General features: G+C 39.6%; 1 pseudogene; it reads right to left on the bottom strand.

Annotated features, from left to right (window-relative positions):
• Nucleotides 1–3838: 3838 nt before the first annotated feature.
• LOC129463435 (dnaJ homolog subfamily C member 7-like) lies at nucleotides 3839–5384 on the bottom strand (annotated as a pseudogene).
• Between the last annotated feature and the right edge of the window lie 4778 nt (nucleotides 5385–10162).

Genomic DNA, 10162 nt, shown 5'->3' with positions numbered 1-10162 from the left:
GGGAGCTTCTCTCAACGTGCAACCACCACTTGAGTTAGTTGGCAGACTTCTGGGAGGTCCCTTGTGAGGTAGGACCAAAAATGACTTCCCTCAGTCTGTGCTGAAGACTGGGAATGCACACAAGGCTCTTCCCACTGCTGCCCCTGCTTTTATATGCCACATCAATCCCTAAATCAATGCCAGCACACGGTAGGGTTAAGGCCTTCCCCCATGAACTGGATTAACTGGTTCCCCAGTGGGAGTGTATATCCTGGAGGCAGTTTAATCCCCCCTTCAGATTCTGCAGACTTAGTTTTCCACCTGACTCATGGTGTAGGCTGCAGCCCACCACTTCTTTCAAAAGGCCTGTGGTTTCTTTCAGTTTTCCTGTTTAGTTCCTGTGTTGCTTCTTGGAGAAAAGTTCACAGTGTGAAACACTACACGCTATTGTGTCTTTCCAAGGAGGAGAAGCATGCTGACAATGTCTCCAATCTACCATCCAAGAAGAGAACAAGAGTCTTTTTAGGAATATGAAACTATCCAGCACCAAACAAGGAAAAAATCTGTAATGCCCAGCATTCAATCAAGGATTACCATACATCAGAATCTCAAATCTAACGAAACACAATTTAAAGAAAGAAAATAAAAGATCACCAGTAATGAAGGAAGCAAAACACCACCCTTAATGAAGAGAAAAGTCAGTCAATTGAAAACCACCTAGATGTTAAAATTAGCAGACAAGGACATTAAAACACTTATTGTAACTGTTTTTCATACGATCAAAAGTTAAGTAAAAATATGAAAGATATAGAAGAGACCTAAATCAAATTCTAGTGATGAAAATTTTAGAAATGAGATGAAAAATTAATTGGATGAAATTAGAAGCAAATTAGATGTTTCACAATAATGTGATTATACTTAACACCATTGAACTACACACATAAAAATGGATAGATAAAATGGCAAATTTTATGTAGAGTCTTTTATCTCTCTCTCTCTCTCTCTCTCTCTCTATATATATATATATATATATTTTTTTTTTTTTTTTTGAGACAAGATCTCACTCTGTCACCCAGGCTGGAGTATAGTGGCACAATCACGGCTCACTGCAACCTCAACCTCCCAAGCTCAAACAATCACCCCACCTCAACCTCCCATGTAGCTGGTACCACAGGCACATGTCACCATGCCCAGCTAATTAAAAAAAAAACTGTAGGCCAGGCACAGTGGCTCATGCCGGTAATCCCAGCACTTTGGGAGGCTGAGGTGTGTGGATCACCTGAGGTCAGGAGTTCAAGACCAACTTGACCAACATGGTGAAACTCCATCTCTACTAAAAATACAAAATTAGCCAGGCGTGGTGGCAAGCACCTGTAATACCAGCTATGCAGGAGGCTGAGGCAGGAGAATCACTTGAACCCGGGAGGCAGAGGTGGCAGTAAGCTGAGATTGTGCCATTGCACTCTAGCCTGGGCAACAGAGCAAGACTCTGTCTCAAAAAAAAAAAAAAAATTGTAGAGATGGGTCTCACATTGTTGCCCAGGCTGGTCTCAAACTCCTGGGCAATCCTCCTGCCTCAACCTGCCAAAGTGGTGGTATTATAGGTGTGAGCCACCACGCCCAGCCTAAAAATGTATTTAAGGGGTCAGGTGTGGTGGCTCAAGCCTGTAATCCCAGCACTTTGGGAGGCCGAGGCAGGTGGATCACGAGGTCAGGAAATCTAGACCATCCTGGCTAACACAGTGAAACCTTGTCTCTACTAAAAATACAAAAAATTAGCCAAGTGTGGTGGTGGGCACCTGTAGTCCCAGCTACTCAGGAGGCTGAGGAGGGAGAATGGCATGAACCCAGGAGGCGGAGCTTGTAGTGAGCTGAGATTGCGCCACTGCACTCCAGCCAGGGCGACTGAGCAAGATTCTGTCTCAAAAAAAAAAAAAAAAAAAAAATTTAAGGAGTTTAAGGAGTAGATTAGAAATTGCAGAAGAAAAGATTAGTGTATATGTGTATATGAAGACATAGCAATAGAAACTATCTAAAATTAAACAGAGAAAGAATAAACATTTAAAAAACCATGTATCATGGAGCTGTTGAAAATTTCAAGATGGTTAATATACATGTAATAGAAGTCACTGAAAAAGAAGAGAGAGGGTAACAGAAAAAAATGGGAAGAAATAATGGCCAATAATTTTCCAAATTTAATGAAAAGTATAAATCTACATATTCAAGAAGCCCAATGAACCCAAAGCACAAGAAATGTGAAGAAAACGACACTAAGGCACATCATAATTAAATTTTCCTAAACCAGTGATAGAACATTGTAAAGCAGAGAAAAAATCACAATATATATAGAGAAACAAAGATAAGAATGACAGCAGATCTCTTATAAGAAAAAATGCAAGTGAGAAGACAGTGACACACATCTTTAATGTACTGACAAAAAAATTATTAAACTGTCAAACTAGAATTTTATACCAAGCAAAAGTATGTTTCAAGAACTAAGGTGAAATAAAGACTCTTTCCCATATACAAAAGGTGAAAATATTTATCACCAACAGACTTGCTCTATAAGAAATGTCAGGCTGGGCGTGGTGCTCACGCCCGTAATCCCAGCACTTTGGGAGGCCAAGGTGGTTGGATCACAAGGTCAGGCAATCAAGACTATCCTGGCCAACATGGTGAAACCCCATCTCTATTAAAAATACAAAAATTAGCTGGGCTTGGTGGTGCACACCTGTCATCCCAGCTACTCAGGAGGCTTAGGCAGGAGAATCGCTTGAACACAGGAGTCGGAGATTGCAGTGAGCTGAGATCATGCCATTGCACTCCAGCCTGGCAACAGAGTGAGACTCTGTCTAAAAAAAAAAAAAAAAAGAAAAAAAAGAAATATCAAAGGAAGTTCTTCAACCAAAGACATGAGGAAAAGGGAAGAAAAAGAAGAGATGGGTCAAACAGAAAACAAATGGCAAGATGACAGACTTAAATCTATCAATTATCACATTAAATATAACTTTGTCAAAACATCTCAATCAAAAGGCAGAGATTGTCAAATAGAAAAGAAACACAAGGCTGGGTGTGGCAGCTCATGCCTGTAATCCCAGCACTTTGGGAGGTCGAGGCTGGTGGATTACCTGAGGTTGGGAGTTCAAGGCCAGCCTGACCAAACCCCATCTCTACTAAAAATACAAAATTAGCTGTGCGTGGTGGCACATGCCTGTAATCCCAGCTACTTGGGAGGCTGAGGCAGTAGAATTGCTTGAACCCAGGAGGCGGAGGTTGTGGTGAGCTGAGATCACACCATTGCACTCCGGCCTGGACAACAAGAGTGAAACTCCGTCTCAAAAAAAAAAAAAAAGAAAAAAACAGAAGACCAAACTCTATGCTACATATAATAAATGTACTCTCTCTCCATATATATATTTTTTCTTCTTGATCAGTCTAGCTAGAGATTGACCAATTTTATTGATTTTCTCAAAGTAACTGCTTTTGGTGCTATTCATTTTCACACACACACACAAACATACATGTTAGATGTTAAAAGACAAAAAAAGATAATCTTGCTAACCTTAACTATAAGAAAGTTGCAGTGACTATATTACTATCAGACATGATAGATTTCACAGCAAACAATATTACATGGAATTTTTCAAGTTTATTTCATAATGATAAAAGTTCATAAACAAATCTAAACATTTATGCACCGAATAATAAAATACATTAAGCAAAAACTGATAGAACTACAGGACAGGCAGACAAATTATGGTTTGAGATTTAAATATTCCTCTCTTAATAGAAATGATCTACTGATGATATTTAAACTGAGTGACTCTGCATTTTCTGGGTTCTGGATGGTTGCCTTTCATTAACCCAATTGAAGAAAGAAACTCCTTGGACCAGAAGCTTCACAGCTGAAGCCCGTAGGACCACGGAAGAATACCTTGAAGATATTGTTTGCATCAAAATCACCCAAATTCATGTCCTCCTTATCCAGGTCCTGTCCACTGTGATAATGAATCATTTTCTTGGAATCAAAGAGGATGGTAAAGACCTCGCCACTTCCTTGATCTTCTCCTCCTCCTCTTGAACCCCAGTACTGGCTCCATCAAGCTGATGTGGATGGTACATCAAGGCTGTTTCCAATAAGCTTTCTTGATCTTGCCCTCAGAGGCATTCTTGTCTACTTCCAGAACCTTGTAGTAATTATCCCTCTTACTCTTCTTCAGTTCCAGCTGTGCATTTTTTAGGAGCTGTTTGTATTCTTTTGTTTTCTCCATCTGATATACTTTTTTCATAGCCTCGCACTGTTTCTTCATACTGTTCTGTGTCCATGAAACTCTGAGCTCTTCTCAAGTAGGCTTTTATGTAAGTGTCATGAGCTTCACTGCATTTGTGCAGCTGTCTATTGCATCATCTAGTTTCCCAAGCTCGGAATTAACCATATCCTGGTTACAGTAGAGTTTAGCAATTGCTTTTATGTTGTTGAGGTCTATCCCGGGGTTTCTGTGTACAGTTCATCAGCTAGTTTGTAATTTCCTTCCCTAAATGCTTTATTCCAGTCTTGTTTCTTTGCGTTAAGTGTTCTGGCATTTCTGCACGCAAGGCAGGCCTTCTCATGGTCAGGAGCCATTCTGAGAGCCTGTACAAAAAACTGAACAACTGCCTACTGACTACAATCTTAATAATAAAGGCAAAGTCTGTGTACATACAGAGCATCCACATTGGTGGAATCCATTCATAAAATGTCACTGGCCACAGACTGTGCTTCTGGATAATGATCCAGCATTGCTAAACATTCTGCTTTGAGGGATATTGAAGTGATGGCAGACAGGGGCAAATTCTAGGGCATAGTCCATGCAGAAAACAACCTTCTGAAAAGCCCACTTCTCAAAACCTGTTTCTATGACTTTCTCCTATTCCTCGACTGCATTAGCATTTGTGAACTCCTGTTGTGAGTGAGCATTGTTATGATCCAGTTCTAGGGCTCTCTGAAAACTGCAATGTGCTGCCATGGCATTCCCTGGAGAGAGGTGGCACTTGCCCTCTCGTAGATGTCCCCGGAAGAAACCATCATCCAATTTCACTGACTGTGAAAGTATCTCCAAGGGCTTCGCAGAACCTTCCAGGCATCATCAATGTAGCTGCTCTATTACTATGATAGCCAGCATTTCTAGGGCACATATCTGTGGCTTTTGTCTAATAGTTATAAGCTTTGTTGTAATCTTGGCATAGTGTGCATTTCCTTGTTGCTTCAAAGACTCTGCTTCAGTATTTTAAATTACAAACTGGCAAAGCCACCCTCCTTTTATTGAGGCAATCCTGCCTTTTTATTCTTCTGCATCACTGTCCTGGCAAGCCGTCTTTGCTTCCTCTTCATGGAGCAGCCCTGGCTTAGTTGCCGCCATTACCACATTGCACGATGGGACGACTGACAGTTTCTTAAAAAGCTAATTATATCCCTGCCATATGATACAGCAATTCCACTCCTAGATATTTACTTAAAGGAAAACAAAGCATATTTCTATACACACAAACCTGTAGATGAATATTTATAGCAGCTTTATTTATAACAGCAGAAACCTGGGGAAAAAAGGCTTCAATGTTTATGTTCAGGTGAGTGGATAAACAATTTTTGGTATGCCCATATAACAGAATAGAAATCAATGCAAAAAGTGAATTATTGACTCACACAAAACATGGAAGAATCTCAAAATTATGCTGAGTGAAAAAAACATATATTTTTTCTCAAAAATGCATACTATATTCCATGTATGCAAAATTCTAGAACACCAACTAATCTACAGTGTTAGAAAACAGATCAGTGGTTGACTGGGGACTCAGAGGTATGGGGAGCAGGGAGAAGAAGAGGGTATTACCAAGGAGCATGAGGAAACTGATGATGCATATTTTCATTATCTTGATTGTTATGCTGGGTGTATACAAATGTCAAAGCTTTTCAAGGTTTATAGTTTAATTATGTGCATTTTATTGTATGTCAATTTGGCCTCAATAAAGCTGTTAATAAAAATTTTGTCAAGCTTATGTTCCCCAGTAAATGAAATTTACTTCAAGTCACCGACCAAAAACTGTACAAGGTCCATTTTTCCTCTGTTCTGTGTTTACAACTGACAGTTAATATGAGAGACAGAATATCCAAAAATTCTATCTGCTGAGGGCCACAAATTATCAAGTCTCTTGTCAAGGGTAGCCCACCACTGGTGAGGGGCTCAAGACACAAAACGCAGAATCAACACATTCGACTGACCATGATCATTTCTCCAGGGGTAATCTCAGTTCAAGTGTGCACTTCTGCCAGTCCAGACACCTGCTTCTTTATTATTACCCAAATGCTTGCACACATCTCACAAACTGGCACTATTTCACCAATGATGATTTGGAATTATAGTGGCCACTTTGGGAGAATTCCATATGTTTCCAAAATTGTCCATCTTACAGTGTTCTTAGAGCAAATGAAGTTTCTCTTCATTAGGACAGTAAAGTCTTAATGTTGAATGTACTGTCTTTTTTGATTGGAATAAAGAAGCTTCTAAATAAAATTCTGATTCTATAATAGCTTTAATTACAAGGAAAGCACCAAAAATCCATAGCTTATTACAGTCTGTTCTTTGATCCTGCAGCAAAGGCCTACCTTGCCTCAAGGCTACAGCAGCCACTGCCAAATTCATAGCCGTGTCTGCTGGCACAATTCCAGGGGCTTTCTGGGAGCTAATGCTACACAATTTTGGCCCTTAACTGAAAATACGCATTTCCAGCAAGCTGGTTTACTCCTGTAAGATCGTCTTACCTCTTTGCAAATTACTAGTCTTTATTATAACACTTTATACCTTCCATTCTCAGGAAAAGAAGAAATGCAAATAACTTGGGGTTACCTAATTCATAACACCTCCCTAAAGTTAGATGCCACTTGGGCTAATTGAAATTTGGGGGAAGAAGCCTAAATTGAATGATTTTACGCTGAAACAATGTCTTAAAAATCCTAATTTGGCTAGGTTTATCCTGAATTAGAAGAATTAAATTTGTCATTACCAGGTAGAAATTTAACATTTATGACAGAAATTAAATTTGGTTATAGAAAATTTTTAAAAATCTCTATTTCATGCACAATTAAGTCATAGATTGATCCATTTACATCCACTAAAAAAGCATCCACCCCTACTAAGAGGAGGATCCAGCCTCCTGATCCATCTCATTTGGGCAATGATGGAATGAATCATATAAGCTCCCAGACAAGGGTCTCAAGATAGAATTTAAAATAATTCCACTACAAGGATAAAGGAGATTATAGAATAGATTGGGACAGAAATAGGCATCCTAAGCCAGAATTCACACAGGAGTTCATTTGACTCTAAACCCATGCTCTTTTTTTTTTTTCTGATGAGACGGTTCAGAGTTTGCGTTTCAACTCACTAGGTTAGAGTCTGAACATTATTGCCTCTTATGTAAAAGAGGGATTATAGCGATCTTAAAGGGTGAGAGAGCCTCTGTAAAGGCCTGATACTAGTGTTTGGCTCATTTTTTTTAAAATTATAGCTATTTATGTAGAATTTATTTATTTACCAGAATGTCAGGTGATGTTGTGGAGAACCTGAGGAATCAACCAAAAAAAAAAAAAAAGGTTATATACCAAATGATCAGTTTTCTGACCAGAGAGAATTTGTATTGAAATTGGCAAGAAAGAGGCAGCAGGATTTTTGAACTGCCTGTACATGATTAAGTGAAAGTCAGAGGGAGTCAGAAGAGAAATTAACTTGCTTTTGCAGCTCCATTCTACAGCATTCTTCCACCACAAAAAAGCTTGCAGGTGATTTGTTCAGACCAGTTCTAAATGCCTGCAGAGGTAACAGCCCCACCTTTTGGAGATTATTACTTCACCTAACTCTGATGGGAGACAAGCTAATAGGACTTCCCATTAAGAGTATTTCTGGATACTAAATTTACTCATTTTCCTCTGTAGTCTGATTCCATTTCTTTTTATTTTCACCAATGTTCAGTGATCTTGCTTTGACTTATTGTTGCTGTTGACCTTGACTCATGGCTTCAGGTTATTCTATTCACCATCTACCTGTCCCTAGTTCTCCTTCGCCCCCTCCCTAAAAACCTCCAAAAAACCTTTCTGAGAGTATGTTTCTAAGTAACAGCCTTACCTGTATGTTACAGCCTCTAAGATTATGAAGTCAACACCGACATGCTTCTTTTGAGACAGATTTCATCATCACAGCAGTGAAAGAAACACAAGATGAGTTTTAAGGGTGACTTTTTTAAAGATGAAGATGGCTAGGGAGAAGTCTGTTGGATGGAAGATGAGCCCATTTGGCAAAGGATTAAATGAAGCAGCAAGTTTGATAAATCTGTTCAAGGTTTAAGAATATTCAGACACCTTTTCTTCCCAAGAAAATCCCCACACATCTCTTTTGGAACAAAGGCTTCTCTACAATGGTTCCAAATGATTCAGACATAACTTCCTGCATCTGTCACCAAAGGGATTTCTTCACTTTTAGTAAGACCATTAGCCAGCTTGCCAAATTCTTCGGCATAACAAAATTATACGTCATTTCTCTCTTGGGCATGCTGAAATGGTGAAAATTGCCCAGAGAAAATGGAAACTCTGATAATTGATTTTCTTACTGTTTTCAAAAGACCCAAACCTTTCTCTTATTAAATTGAATCTTTCAGGATGAACACAATCAAAACCATGGGGAATATCTCTATATTCTTAGAACACTTTCCAGCTAAAGTTTACAGATGATATTTCTTCAGACACAGATTTAGAATTAAATTATTTTTCTGAAATAGAACTCTTCTCTCTGAGCTTATGCAGAATCAGCCAATTTGACTATGTGATTTACTTTGTCCTTTTTATCTAAAGTCCAAGAATTAAAGATGAAAAAAAACCAGGTAAATATTGGCTGTAAAACAGACATTCATGTCATAAACTTGATACTGAGAAATAAATCTCTCTCCTCATTAGTGAACTACTTGAGGTAGAGACTTTGTTGACAAAATGGCTGAAATGCAGGACCTCTAGTTTCCTCATAAATTATGTTTCCAAATGACTGGATAATATTGTCAATACAAATATGTGGTGTATATATTTCCAAATCAAGATGCTTTGTGGTTGTCCATAAGATACAGACTGAGTTGCATGATACCACTGCTAGGTAGGTATGTGAGAAAACATATTGAACACTGAAAAGCAATCTTTTCTTTTTTTTTTTTTTTGAGATGGAGTCTCACTCTGTCGCCCAGGCTGGAGTGCAGTGGCGCGATCTCAGCTCACTGCAACCTCAGCCTCCTGGGTTCAAGAGATTCTCTTGCCTCAGCCTCCGAGTAGCTGGGGCTATAGGTGCGTGCCACCACGCTAACTAATTTTTTATTTTTAGTAGAGACGGGGTTTCACCATGTTGGCCAGTCTGGTCTTGAACTCCTGACCTCAGGTGATTCACCAGCCTCAGCCTCCCAAAGCGCTGGGATTACAGGCGTGAGCCACCTCACCTGGCCAAACATTTTACATTTGAATGTTCTTCCAACAGAAACACTTGACGACCTTTACTAGAATAACTCTTTATATACCAAAAGCATATCTAGGCTATGAAGACAAGTTCTTTGAATTATTCATTTCCTGAACACAACTGTATTAGTCTGCTTGTGGTACTATAATAAACTAGAGATTGGATGACTTAAATCAGAGACGTTTACTTTTCACAGTTTTGGAGGTTGGGAAGCCCAAGATCAAGGTGCCAATAGATTCAGTGTCTGGTGAGGGTCTACTGCCTGGCTTGTAGTCAACTGCCTTCTACCTGGGTCCTCACATGACAGAGAGTCAAAGTTCTTACTCTTCCACTTCTTAAAAAGCCAGTAGGGCCGGGCACGGTGGCTCATGCCTGTAATCCCAGCACTTTGGGAGGCCAAGGCGGGTGGATCATGAGGTCAGGAGATTGAGACCATCCTGGCTAACATGGTGAAACCCTGTCTCTACTAAAAATACAAAAAATTAGGAGGGCGTGGTGGCAGGCACCTGTAGTCCCAACTACTCAGGAGGCTGAGGCAGGAGAATCGCTTGAACCAGGGAGGTGGAGGTTGCAGTGAGCTGAGATTGCACCACTGCACTCCAGCCTGGATGACAGAACGAGACTCCGTCAAAAAAAAAAAAAAAAAAAAAAAAAAAAAG

The sequence above is a fragment of the Symphalangus syndactylus genome, chromosome 2 (genome assembly GCF_028878055.3).
Source record: "Symphalangus syndactylus isolate Jambi chromosome 2, NHGRI_mSymSyn1-v2.1_pri, whole genome shotgun sequence".
Classification (NCBI taxonomy): domain Eukaryota; kingdom Metazoa; phylum Chordata; class Mammalia; order Primates; family Hylobatidae; genus Symphalangus; species Symphalangus syndactylus.
The sequence above is the reverse complement of the archived record's forward strand: the minus strand, read 5'-3'. Positions and strand labels throughout refer to the sequence as shown.